Source organism: Podarcis cretensis (genome assembly GCF_951804945.1).
Source record: "Podarcis cretensis genome assembly, chromosome: 2".
Classification (NCBI taxonomy): Eukaryota; Metazoa; Chordata; class Lepidosauria; order Squamata; family Lacertidae; genus Podarcis; species Podarcis cretensis.
In genome coordinates this window covers 19590378-19604369 of record NC_137171.1, presented here as the reverse complement: position 1 = coordinate 19604369, position 13992 = coordinate 19590378, and positions in this window count along the sequence as shown.

Sequence of the window (13992 nt, the reverse complement as noted above, 5' to 3'; positions counted from 1 at the left end):
TGCCCATAGGGGCAGGGCGCACTGCAGGGCCTCTGGAGTCTGCCTGCCTCCTCCCACTCAGCCGCCCTACAGCTTGGGGGGGGGGGGGATGCAGTGGGTGGACCGTTTGGGCAGCGTGGAGCCCAGGAGAGACGCGTGGCTCGGGTGCGCTGCAGATCTCTCGGTAAGTTCCGCCCGGCATTTTGTCACCCCCCTAAGTAGTGACACCTGGGGTGGCCTGCACCCGCCGCACCTCCCTTCCTCCACCCCTGCTTCTGAGGCCCTTCTTTGTGAGCCAGTGTGGTGTAGTGGTTAAGAGCAGTGGACTCGTAATCTGGTGAATCGGCTCCGCGTCTCCGCTCATCCACATGCAGTTGCTGGGTGACCTTGGGCCAGTCACACTTCTTTGAAGTCTCTCAGCCCCACTCACTTCACAGAGTGTTTGTTGTGGGAGAGGAAGGGAAAGGAGAATGTTAGTCGCTTTGAGACTCCTTCGGGTAGTGATAAAGTGGGATATCAAATCCAAACTCTTCTTCTTCTTCCTCTTTGTGTGCCTCCTCCTCGAGAGGTCCAGAGGGTGGCAACACAAGAGCGGGGCCTTCTCTGCAGTGGCTCCCCATCTGTGGAATGCTCTCCCCAGGGAAGTTCACCTGGTGCCTTCATTACACACCTTTAGGCACCAGGCAAAAATGTTCCTTTTTAACCAGGCCTTTGGTTGATCTGTTTGACATCCAACACCCTTTTAAAATGTAGCTCTTTTCGGGGTGTGTGTTATTGGGTTGTTTTTATTCTGATTATATATGTTGTGATCTTTTCTTTGAACCACCCTGAGACCTCCAGATTTAGGGCGGGATATAAATACAATTGGGACGCGGGTGGCGCTGTGGGTTAAACCACAGAGCCTAGGACTTGCTGATCAGAAGGTCAGCGGTTCGAATCCCCGTGATGGGGTGAGCTCCCGTTGCTTGGTCCCTGCTCCTGCCAACCTAGCAGTTCGAAAGCACGTCAAAGTGGAAGTAGATAGATAGGTACCACTCTGGCGGGAAGGTAAACGGCTTTTTTGTGTGCTGCTCTGGTTCGCCAGAAGCGGCTTAGTCATGCTGGCCACATGACCCGGAAGCTGTACACCGGCTCCCTTGGCTAATAAAGCGAGATGAGCGCCGCAACCCCAGAGTTGGTCACGACCGGACCTAATGGTCAGGGGTCCCTTTACCTTTATAAATACAATTAATAATGATAATAACTGCAAACCCCAGAGGGATCGCCTAATTCGAAGTGATGCGCACCCACAATTTCAGCGCAAATGCAAAGATCCTTGTTGACACAAGAGGCAGTTTTCCCCCTTTATATCAGGCTATTTTAAAACATGTCTCTTTGCCTCTCTTTTGCCCCAGACCAGCAAAACGCTGGCAGCCACAAAGTTTCACAAACGTAAATGAAGGAGCTTGGGGGCGGGGAAGCAACCTCTCCCCTAGATGCCATCTTCCTAAAATTAGTTTGGGGTTTACTAGACACATTGGCTTCACGCTGTGAATGCTGAGTAACTTTCTGTGTTAAAAAAATATTATTGTTTACCTAACTGTTCTTCGGTGAGAAATGTGTGTCTGTTTCTTTAAACGGAGAGCGCGGCCGGCAGACAGAGTGGCTCCGGATTTGTTTGCACCTCTCGAGATGAGGGAGGGAAAGGAGAGAGAAAGAACTGAAGAGAGCATCCTGTTGTTGAGCATGGAAGTTTGGGGGGGGGGGAGAAAAAAGTATGAATGACAGAAAAGAGAAAAGGCTCAGGTTAGAATCCGATGAGGCCCAGGACGAGATACACATAATGGAAGCCTCATTTTTTTCTGAAGCGCAGACTAAGAGCAACTGCAGGTAAAACAGGTCTATAAGCAACAAGTGCTTTTCTTCAGCCAAATCCTGTCCAGAGTCATGCTTGTATTTTATAATGGACCATGGAAGGGGTCACTGCAGACATAGGCCTTTAGGAAGATCCCATCGAAGGCATGTTTTTGAAGCCTATTTTTTAAAAAAATATTTTCCTGTATATATTTTTTGCAATGCATAATTTTAAAGCAGCCCGAGGTATTAAGAGAACAGTGTGATGAGTTTGTGGGTGCCAGACTGTCCTAAATTCCTGGGTCTAGTAGGTGTTAGATTTTAATCAAGGCTTGGGGAGAATAGAATAGAACAGAATAGAATCTATATTTGCATCAGCCATAGCAATAATGTATTGAGGATAGATCTAAATGCTTAGCTATACAAAGGACGTTCTAAAGGTTTACATCAATACAAATGGGAGAATTAATACATAATCCTTTAGCCACGGATAAAACATGTGAAGTAATAGGCATTCTTTTGATTAAAAAAACTGAGCAAGGTTAAAAAGTTAATCAGATAACAGATCTTATTCTAATTGCGTTTGCTAAAATTTTTGCAGTTTTTGTTTATCCTGATCTGCTAGAAGACAAGACACAGTGGCAATGGTTTAGTGACCTGGTGGCTTGGGGAGTTAACTAGATGCCAGACTGCTAATCTCTGGACCCAGCTTCCCGTGCTCAGCAGATTGACTGGGAGATGGGCCATTAAGAGAACCCTGGAAAGGTGGCTTTGTGACAGACAGCAAATGAGTGTGGCCCCTCCTCCAACTCTTAGATAGTGAGAAGGACAAAAGCCAGAGTTTAGAGTTGAAAGTCTGTTTAATGTGACCTAGAAGAAAAGCCGGAGGCTGGGAAGGCAGAGATGCAGAGTATAATGCTTGTTTTTTGCTTGAATCCAAGGCTATGGCTATAAGAGAAGCAAGACCCTTTGGGGGTATTAATGCTGTGATCCCCTCCATCGTTCTCAGGTTGTATATATGTGTAAGTAAACCATATATCATAAAGACACTACAGTCTCCGCTGTGCTTCATTTCTAAAAGGAAACATGGACCCTGAGTAGCATGCCTGGAACTTCCTGGAATCTCACTGTGCTGGTCCCGTGGGTTACCCGAGAGGCGAGGTCCAAGTCCAGTCTGTGGTCAAAAGGTGCAACGTGGAGGCAGTCCGTAGTAGCTGAAGCTGGGTGCAGGGCAGGGAGCCTGGTGAAGTCAGGAACAGGCATGCAAGCAGGGAGCCAGGGCGGGTCAGGAGCTCAGGCAGGAACTAGCAACCAACAATGTTGCTCCCACAACCTGGGACTGGGCTGGCTGGCTTTTATCTCCCCTGAGGCATAGGGCGGCCCCGATCCTCTGGTGACTTGCCTCTCTCAGCCTGGAGGCGAGCACTCCTCCTGCAAGAACTTAGTTCCGTCCGCCTCTCTGCCCTGAGCCTCTGCAGCTCAGGAGAGGCTGGAGGGTTACCGGACCCAGAGGCAACCTCAGCTTCCTCTGATGGGGCTGAGAGTGGAGCAACTGCAGGCAATGGGTCCTCCATCACCTCAGGAGCCAGAGCAGACTCAGCTGATGCCTGCACCTGAGGATCCAGCACAGGTGAGGACCCTTCAGGCTCATGCCCCAGCCCCGGCTCAGCTGGTTCTGGAAGCGGGGAATCCTGTGCAGGCTGGGATCCCTCAGGTTCAGCATCCAAGTCCGAATCCCAGGCCATCACACTCACACTGCTCAGAGATTGGGAGCGGTGTGTAACAATGCTAACAATATGAAGATGTCAGTGTGTGGACAATGACCAAAACCTGCATCTGTGGAAGGCAGCAAATGCACGTTCTGTCTGCATGTCTATGCACCCTGTGAAAACTGGCAGGACTTGCAATGTGAGAAGAGGAAAGACAGAGGGGCGAAAGCAACAGATGCCCTTCTTCTTCTGCCCCAGCCTTGATGCTCACAGAAGAGAAAGTTCCCTCCTTCCTGCTCCAGGGATCTGTTTGCAAGAGTAAAGGGAAGCAAACGATTTTGGGGGTGGAAGCAGCTATTTTATTTATTTTTAAAGGGAAGGTTAAGACTTGCAGCCTCACCATCTCACAGGGCAAACGCTTGCTGATTAATTAACCAGGTAAGCTGCCTTGTTAGCACATGAACAGAAAGGTAAAAATAAACATGAAAGCCGTGTCCACACACTGGCCTGAATCTTTGACACGTCAACAGGTCCTGTGGCATTGGGATGGAGGAAGAGTTTAATCTTTCCTGTAGATCATTTGAAGAAGCCTTCTTTTCTAATGGGACTTCAGTTGAAGATTTTTTTGGAGTCTCTGGGTGCTTCCAGAGTACGCATATTTTGTGGGAGAGATTGAAATGCATACCTGAACTTTAGGCTCATGTATTCTAAAGTGCTCTGTTGCCCTGGTGCAACAAATCCAAACAAAACGGGAACCTTTTGCAGTGATGGGAAATACATTGAAAAGTGTGGGATGAACTGGTGGGCGGTTCCCAACCGAATATATACAATAGAGCATTAAACATTAAAAACTTCCCTAAACAGGGCTGCCTTCAGATGTCTGTTAAAAGTAAGATAGTTGCTTATGTCCTTGACATCTGATGGGAGGGCGTTCCACAGGGCAGGTGCCACTACCGAGAAGGATGAACACTCATTGCATCTTGCAAACAAATCAGGACATATGCTCAGTAAAGACCTGGCGTAGTCTTACCACTGTGTAAGCTTTGTGCAAGGAAATCAGGATGAATGCCAAATAGACAGGTCATTTGGAGGAGCCCCTTGGTAAGTAGCAAATGCAGAAAGCAATCATCCATCTGCATTTTTGCTCGAAGCCAAACCTTTCTCCCCAGCATAAACTGCTGACCTACTGCGGTGCACACCATAGAAGCACAAAGGGAAATGCTATGCATGTCTAGGTGGTCTAGTGGCATGTGGGGAATAGCGAGAGAACTCTGTCCCTATTGCCTGGTATACTTAGCTTTCAATTCTAGTTCTCTAGGCCAGAGGTCTACAACAGGCATAGGCAAACTCAACCCTCCAGATGTTTTGGGACTACAACTCCCATGATCCCCAGTGGTTCAGGGATGATGGGGATTGTTGTCTGAAAACATCTGGTCTACAAGCTTCGTAATAAAATTCACACAAGAGTGACATATTTTGAAACAATAGTAATTTTTCTTAATGTACCAAAGCAAAAGAGGAGATTTATAAGTTGCTTTATCGGAGAAGCAACATGAGCACCTGAAAAAAAAAATGCTTCTCTCCCTTTCACAACACAACAGCATCATGGCGACCCATGTTGTCCGAAAACATCTGGAGGGCCGAGTTTGCCTATGCCTGGTCTACAAGCTTCGTAATAAAATTCACACAAGAGTGACATATTTTGAAACAATAGTAATTTTTCTTGATAAGTTGGAATTATGCAAGCCACTGATGTCCCAAAGCAAAAGAGGTATGGTAATTTGGTAGTACTCAAAAATTGGTTGGCAGAGCGGTCCTAAAGTGGAGCTGAGGGGAGAGAGAATTCTGTGCCACCATTTCTTAATCTCTGCAGGTTCACACCAGCCAGGAGAGAAGGTGTGTCTGGGGGACAGGGCAGGGGAGTTGGTAGAAAAAGGTTTTTTTGCCTTCTTCCTGCTGCAACCTTTCCCATTTAGGTACTTCAGTACAAGGGGGGGGCGGGGAGCAGCCGGAATAAGTTATTTTAGCTCTAGAGCTGACATAGTTTTGTAGCCAGTTTATGGTGTGTGTGTTGAGCGAACAGGGAAGCTTGGAGGCCTGTGGATTCATGGGCCTCTGCTAAGCGCTAGCATCCCTCCTGCCCAAATGGAGAAGGAATTTCTCCTCATGGAGTAGCGATGGTGCTTTCTGCCACCACCTCAGAGTTCCTCTGGCAGCAAACCTCCCTCTCTGCACATTGGTCTACTGATAGAAAGGGAGAACGGTGTGATCCTGTGGCCTGCCCTCCGCCACCCTGCCTAGGATTGCTCCCTCAGTCACAGGCGTAAGCGCAACACCTTCTATCGATGTTTCGGAAACATTTCCCACTTCTGAAGCCAATTTAATATTTGACATGGTTTTTCCCTCCAACGAAACAGATGTGTAACATAAAATAAAAGAGAAAGAAAGAGATTTTTCTCAGCCTCCCAGGGCAGCTCTAAAGCACTGAGCAGTAAAATGGGGATCAAAGAGAAATAGGTTTGTTCCTGCTGTAAAACCAGAAATATCAAATATTAATACCACACACATGCACCTTTCTAGAGCTATAGAGTTAAGGGTATCACAGAGACTGTAAATGGTGAGTGATTTTTTTTAAAAAAGTGTGTGTGGGGAGAATATTGCATGCACAATGAGGAACACCTGAAAACTCTTTATTTCTGCAGCTGGTCTACTCCAATCATCTAATATTTTAAGATACAGTACCAGGTACAATGCTATTTGGTCTGAATATTTGTTACATTTCAGAACCTGGATTTATTTCATCACTTTTATATGGATGCTGCAGACACAAAGCAACACTTTCCCTATGTTAAAACCAGCTGTGTTTAAAAATCAGAGCAGGAGAGATCTGCCTGCACAGAAGGCTGTTTTTGCTTGCGGCTATTCCCAGTGCCACGGGTGGCACTGTGGGTTAAACCACAGAGCCTAGGGCTTGCCGATCAGAAGGTCGGCGGTTCGAATCCCCGCGATGGGGTGAGCTCCCATTGCTTGGTCCCTGCTCCTGCCAACCTAGCAGTTCGAAAGCACGTCGAAGTGCAAGTAGATAAATAGGTACCGCTCTGGTGGGAAGGTAAATGGCGTTTCTGTGCGCTGCTCTGGTTCGCCAGAAGCGGCTTAGTCATGCTGGCCACATGACCCGGAAGCTGTACGCTGGCTCCCTTGGCCAATAAAGTGAGATGAGTGCTGCAACCCCAGAGTCAGTCACGACTGGACCTAATGGCCAGGGGTCCCCTTTACCTTACCATTTATTCCCAGTGCTAAAGAGGCAAGCCATATTCTGTACTTGGCGACACTTTCTCTTCGGTAACAAAAGCAGGGTGGGGTGTCCATGTTTCATGTTTTTAAACAGATCTAATTGAGAGTGGCGGGTGATTGTTTTTATTGCTGCCCGTGGGTTCAAAAATGCGTAAATCTTACATTGACTCCAGTTTGAGTCAGGGTGTAGTGGTTGGAACATTGGACAGGGACGGAAGAGACCCAAGTTCAAATTCCTACTCAACCACAAAGCTCGCTGGGATCACTTCAGGCCAGTCACCATTTCTCAGCCTAATGTACTTTACGGGGTTGTTCCAGTAGAGGAAGAACCACTGAGCTCATTGGAAGAAAGTTGGGATATACCGTAAATAAACCCATGTCTGAACAAGCAGCGGTGCTAATCTCAGTGTTTGGGGGTGCTATGAGATCCCACCTATGTAGTTCATGCAGAGCACATTCCAAGAATGAATGGACTTGAACACTTCTCAATTCATGTGTAAATCATTGCTTTTGACACATTCTTGTGGCCTGGGCAGGCCGCAGGCAGGGTCGTCCTCTTATACACCTGCTGGGATTGACAAGGCATATGCCCCTCACCTGAATCTCATAGCTCTCCTGACAGGTGATTTGGTCTGCAGCCACAGTGTGGAAATAAAGGAGGAGATTGCCCACCAGATACCAGGCACTCTATTATTCAAATTAGGCCCCAGTGTTTTTCTTACAATCCCCTTCTCAATGAATTAATCGATTTTACTCTAGCATGTAAATTCTCAAAACTTTTTTATTTGTTAATTCGAGCAAGTAAACTGCTGTTCTCACTTCATTACAATAAGTACCGTATTTTTCGGCCCATAGGGTGCACCGGCCCATAGGGCGCACCTAGTTTTTTGGGGGGGAAATAAAGAAAAAAAAATTATTCCCCCCCCCCAGGCACGGGGCTGGGGCGGGGGAAGCCCAAGCTTCCCCCGACCCTAGTCCCCAGAACAGGCAGCTCTCCACAAGCTGTGGGAGAGTCGTGCAGCCTTCCCACGGCTTGCGGATAGCTTCCAGAAACCTGCATTTGCCCCATAGGGCGCACACACATTTCCCCTTCATTTTTGGAGGGAAAAAAGTGTGTCCTATAGGGCGAAAAATACGGTATTTAACTTAATATTGCTGGATAGTCCTCATGAACTGCAAAAGCATTTTTAGTTTGCTTTCTGTTGCCACCCTGGAACTTTTCTTAATTAGTGCCACTTTGTTTTGAACGATTCCTTGCAAATGAAGGAAAACAACTTTTCTCTTGTATATGTTGATAATATAATTTTGGTAACTGAGAACAAACAAGATTGTACAAAAACAAGATTGAGCACAGGCCTGGCCAGGACATAGGCGCCCTGACTGTGACAAAGGTGACCTGTGTGCTTGCTTGCTTGATTAGCAGCTGCTGGGAACTTCAAGGTCCCTGCTCTCCCTTCTTATGGTCTTTATATCAGACCTGGAGACTCCAATAGAGAGCATTCCATGTCAAGAAGGAGAGCAAGTGGGCACCCTATCAAATGACAGGGCAGGAGCTACACGGAGCAGGGCCTTTTCACTGGTGGTGCCCATGGCATGGCTTGCTCTTCCCAGACCTGCTCTCTTTTGGCCTGTATTTTGGAGCTTTATAACTCAGGTTGTCCCCTGGGGAGTGGGCAGGCTGCTGAGGCCCCCTAGATCTAGAGGCCCTAGGATTCAGCCTACTTAGCCTATACAGTGGTACCTCTGGTTAGGAACTTAATTCGTTCTGGAGGTCTGTTCTTAACCTGAAACTGTTCTTAACCTGAAGCACCGCTTTAGCTAATGTGGCCTCCCGCTGCCGCCATGCTGCTGGAGCACAATTTCTGTTCTCACCCTGAAGCAAAGTTCTTAACCCGAGGTACTATTTCTGGGTTAGCGGAGTCTGTAACCTGAAGCGTCTGTAACCCGAGGTACCACTGTACATAAATCCGGCACTGATTTTATGTAAATTTGTGTCCTTTTGTGCGCACGATGCCCTATCATCACTGCCGCTGCCACCACAGTACCATCTGAAATGCCATCTTCAGAAACAAAGAATGTTGAACCCAAATACATTCAGTCTTGGGAGCTGAAGCAACTCTGGCCTTCTGTGGACGAAGGCAGTGTTCAAGAGAGAGGGGCGGGGAACTCATGAAATGGGTGGTATTATGATGTCAAAAAATGGCTAGAGCTGGAGGTGGTTTGCTATGGGGATACTCTGCATGAATCTCAGTAGACCATTCCAGCCATCAAGGAGATTATATTCTCAACTGTTAAAGCTGTTTACACATTCCAGGCTGCTCTGACTGCCTCTTTGTGGCGAGTTGTTTACATGAATTTATTTTGGGAAAATTCCATTTGACGGGACCTAAGATTTCTTCATAAATCATTGAATCTCGCTTGTGTACTGATTTTTTTTTTTTAAAAAAATAAAAAACCTGGTTAGTCATTTATTCTTTTGGGCAGGCTTGAGCTATGTGTGTGTGTGTTTTCATTTTATATGTACGTGCATGTGTATGCAAAAGGCAACTTGCAGAGTCAGTGTAAACATTGCAGATGGTCTCTGGCCATTTGAAGATGGGGAAGCATTTGAGAGTTCTTAGGCAAGTAAGTGTCTTCTGCTCCACCACCTACATCCTCCAGGTGCACCAATTCCAGGGGGTCCCCTCGAAATCTCTGGGCAAGAGGCCGGGCCCCCTCAATGTTGAGGGGGTAGAGAAGGTCCCCAACAGCTGGCTTTTCCAACTGTTGACCTCCTCTTTGAATCCACAGTGCCAGCACCAGATGGGTAGGTGAGCTGTGCCCATCAGCAGGTTTGTGCTAGAGTGCCAAATGTCCAGCACTCTGGCGCAACCCTCTAATGAGCCCAGAGCACCAGCGCCAGATGGGGAGGCATGCTGGGCTCATCAGCTGTGGTCTAAAGCACAGAGCCTCTTGGGCTTCCCAATCAGAAGGTCGGCAGTTTGAATCCCTGAGACGGAGTGAGCTCCCGTTGTTCTGTCCCAGCTCCTGCCAACCTAGCAGTTTGAAAGCATACCAGCTCAAGTAGATAAATAGGTACCGCTGTGGCGGGAAGGTAAACAGCGTTTCCGTGCACTCTGGCTTCTGTCATGGTGTTCTGTTGCACCAGAAGCGGTTTAGTCATGCTGGCCACCTGACCCGGAAAACTGTCTGTGGACAAACGCCGACTCCTTTGGCCTGAAGTGAGATGAGAGCTCACCCCATCGTTGCCTTTGACTGGACTTAACTGTCCAGGGGTCCTTTACTTTTACCTTTAAAATCTAAATGTAGAAAGTCTACATTTTTGTGGAAACTAGAAAGCCTTTGTGTTGGAAGGAAGTCGGGCTTGAATAACTGGCTGCTTGGAATAACACTTCCAAAAGGAGATGCTCTCGTTTGGGAAAGTAAGGATGAAGCTCCTATGTGCCAAGCTCTTTGATCCTAAAAATGGGTAAGTGGCCGCATAACATAGCCACACACATAAGGCGGTTGCCAGCACCCACCTTCACCCACCTCTCTGGTCTGCTTCCCAAGACAGGAAAGAGGTGGTTAGAGTGTGTCTATCCTCTATGTTCCCGCAGAGAATAAATTCGCATTTGAAGGGGATCCATGTGTAAAGCTGCACAGAAAAGAACACGAGCGGGGAATCAGAAAGTGCAGAGAATATTCAGTACGCAATGCCAGCATGCCAGGCATGTTCGCATGTTGGGTGGAGCTGCATTCTTGTGTTGCCCTGCAACTGTTGAAATATCACTTGCTCCTTCTTGTCAGCTAGCCGCCTTCCAGCACAAGTTTATGGTGGACTTTGAAGGCCTGTTGCTGCTCCAGCTACTCTCCCAGAGATGCACTAGGCAGACAGAAGGAGACAAAAGGGGCAAAAGTAGCTACCACCCCAATGCTCAAATTCTTTGGGTATGGGTGGGGGTAGAGAAGTGCCGGGGCCCTACCAGAATGAAATCCACCATCCAACCCCCACCTTTATTTTAGCCAGATTAGGACCTCCAATACATAATTTGGTACATGGCAGCAGGCAGCAGAGATATCACCTTGCCGACAAAGGTCCATATAGTTAAAGCTATGGTTTACCCAGTAGTGATGTATGGAAGTGAGAGCTGGACCATAAAGAAGGCTGATCGCTGAAGATTTGATGCTTTTGAGTTATGGCACCGGAAGAGACTCTTGAGAGTCCCATGGACTGCAAGAAGATCAAACCTATCCATTCTGAAGGAAATCAGCCCTGAGTGCTCACTGGAAGGACAGATCGTGAAGCTGAGGCTCCAATACTTTGGCCACCTCATGAGAAGAGAAGACTCCCTGGAAAAGACCCTGATGTTGGGAAAGATTGAGGGCACAAGAAGGGGATGACAGAGATGGTTGGACAGTGTTCTCGAAGCTACCAACATGAGTTTGACCAAATTGTGGGAGGCAATGGAAGACAGGAGTGCTTGGCGGGCTCTGGTCCATGGGGTGATGAAGAGTCGGACATGACTAAATGACTAAACAACAACAACAGCAGGTAGGTAGCTATTTTCTAGTTGCCCTTGAGTTCAAATGCTTAATTGCCCAGAGCCACACCATCGAAAGGTGGGATTCAAACACCCACAAAACAAATAAATAAACAAAACAAACCTCCCTGCCTCCCGTTGCTCTCACTCTGAACTGAGTTGAAGAAGGAACGTGTTCCTGAGATTGTTAGGGGCTTTTTTTTAGTCACTTGGAAGCTGCCATCTGAATTAGATTAGAGAAACTACCATTTCATGAGATCCCACATAAATGCATAAGGCACGTGTACACATCATCATCATCATCATCATCATCATCATCACCATCATCAACATCATGCTATTATTTATACCCTGCTGTTAGGAATGAGCCAGCTCAAAGTGAATGGTTACAGCAAAATGCAGAAAGCAGCCAGGGACACAGAGGCTTTCATGTTAGTCAGACCGGGGAGAGCTGGCAGCTGTGGAAATCGGCTCTTCCTGCCCTCGACGGGTGAGCTGATAAGGCAGCAGCTGAGAGCAGGCTAGAACACAGCCAAAACTCGCCTGAAGCTCAAATGGGCACGAACAGACAAGGAGACAGTTTGTTGGAAAAGGAAGAGGTGGGCACTAATCCAATCTCTCCAAGGAGTCAGCGAATGGGAGGGCTTCTAGATAGGAAGCAAAACAAAAGACGCAAGGGGCGTCGGTTCAATATATTTTGTAAATCCCGAAAGGAATCTTCAGAAGGGTCATCATGAGTAATGATGCTGGAGGCTTTGTTAGAGCCGTCCGGAGCTATCTGTTTGTTTTTGCAATAAATTCCCCTTTTTAATTATGTACGCTCACTGTGTTATCAAGCTGGGAACCTGGACTCCTGACATCTGCCCATCTGGCTGCTTCAAATGCATGGGGGATAAGGCGTGAGAGACAACATGACTCGAAATACCATGTGCTGGGAATCTTGAGCAGGAAGTCCTGACTGCATGCTTCTCATGGGCATCTGTGGATATAGGATTCTGGACCAATCCAATGGGGCTCTCCTTATGCATAAAGAAAATGGTTTTGCCTGGGAGAAATTATGGTTCTCTCCACTTCAGCATTCATGATTTTACTCTGAATGGCTTCATGGAAGAGGGAACACATCAGGAACATGGAAAGCTGTCTTACACTGAATTACACTACTGGTCCATCTGTGCTGCCCAGCTGTCAGGGGTTGGACTCACGAGAACAAACTGGAGGAGGAGGAGGAATGGTGATCACCCCCTGCTTCTCCTGACACTGCAGGAGAGGGGGAAGGCAGCATTGAATTATAGCAGGGCTTTGAGGAGTTGGGCAGTGTTGGAAGAAGCGGGGGTGGGGGGGACTGCAGAGGAGCAGCCAAATGACACATTGTCACTGGAGAGTATTTCTGATCCCCTTTCTCCCAGAAGGCGACGTTCGTTGAAAGTGCATGAACAACGGAATCAGAGACATTTAGGAAAAGACCTACCAAAGAAGTTGAAAAATATCTTCATGTATGCAACAATGGCGGCAAGAATCTTAATAGCACAAGGGTGGAAGAACGAGGAAATTGTGACTAAAGAATTATGGCAAGAGAAATTGATGGACTATGCAGAACTGGCAAAACTGACACATAAATTACGGGACAAGGATAACTGTGACTTTAAAAATGATGGGAACCCTTTACAAAGTATCTAAAGATCCAACAAAGTGAATTGGATTCTTTGGCAGGTTTTGAATAAACATTCACAAACTCTTTATTGATAATAACCAGTTAGACAAATTAAGGATTTTACAATTTTGTAACATGCGGAGAATAGCATTTATAGATAAACCAGAGATTGGAACTGAGGAAAGTCGGGGGTGGGTGGGAGGCTGGGTTGTTTTATGGGAGGGGGGAAGGGGAAAAAAGGGGGGGGGGTGGAATTAAGGATGATATGTTTTAAGATTATATATATATATATATATATATATATATATATATATATATATGACATTTGACCACGAGTGGCCACCGTAAGGGAAGGTGCTGTTGCTAGGAAGAAGGGAGGAGGCAGTGATGGAGGAAGAGGAGTGCAGGGGGAGTGCTCTGCCCCTGGCAGCGTGATCCCAGTGGGGTGCCATCGCAGCTGTCCCCCTGCCCGTGCTGGGTGCCATGCCCCCGCAGGCGTGTGCCACGCCCCCAGGACGTGTGTCACACACCTGTGGGCACGCCAACCCCACTCCTGCCTGCTCTCCGCCCCCTGGTGCCAGAGCATGAAGCTCTGCCACTGGGGGGAGAAGCCCAGTTTGGAGCAACGCCATTGTAAAGGCTTGTTGTGTTGTTTTGTCTCTCGCTATTCGGATTGAATAAAACTCATCAAACCTATCCATTCTGAAGGAAATCAGCCCTGAGTGCTCACTGGAAGAACAGATCCTGAAGCTGAGGCTCCAATACTTTGGCTACCTCATGAGAAGAGAAGACTCCCTGGAAAAGACCCTGATGTTGGGAAAGATGGAGGGCACAAGGAGAAGGGGACGACAGAGGATGAGATGATTGGACAGTGTTCTCGAAGCTACTAACGTGAGTTTGACCAAACTGCGGGAGGCAGTGGAAGACAGGAGTGCCTGGTGTTCTCTGGTCCATGGGGTCACGAAGGGTCAGACACGACTAAATAACTAAACAACAACAACCT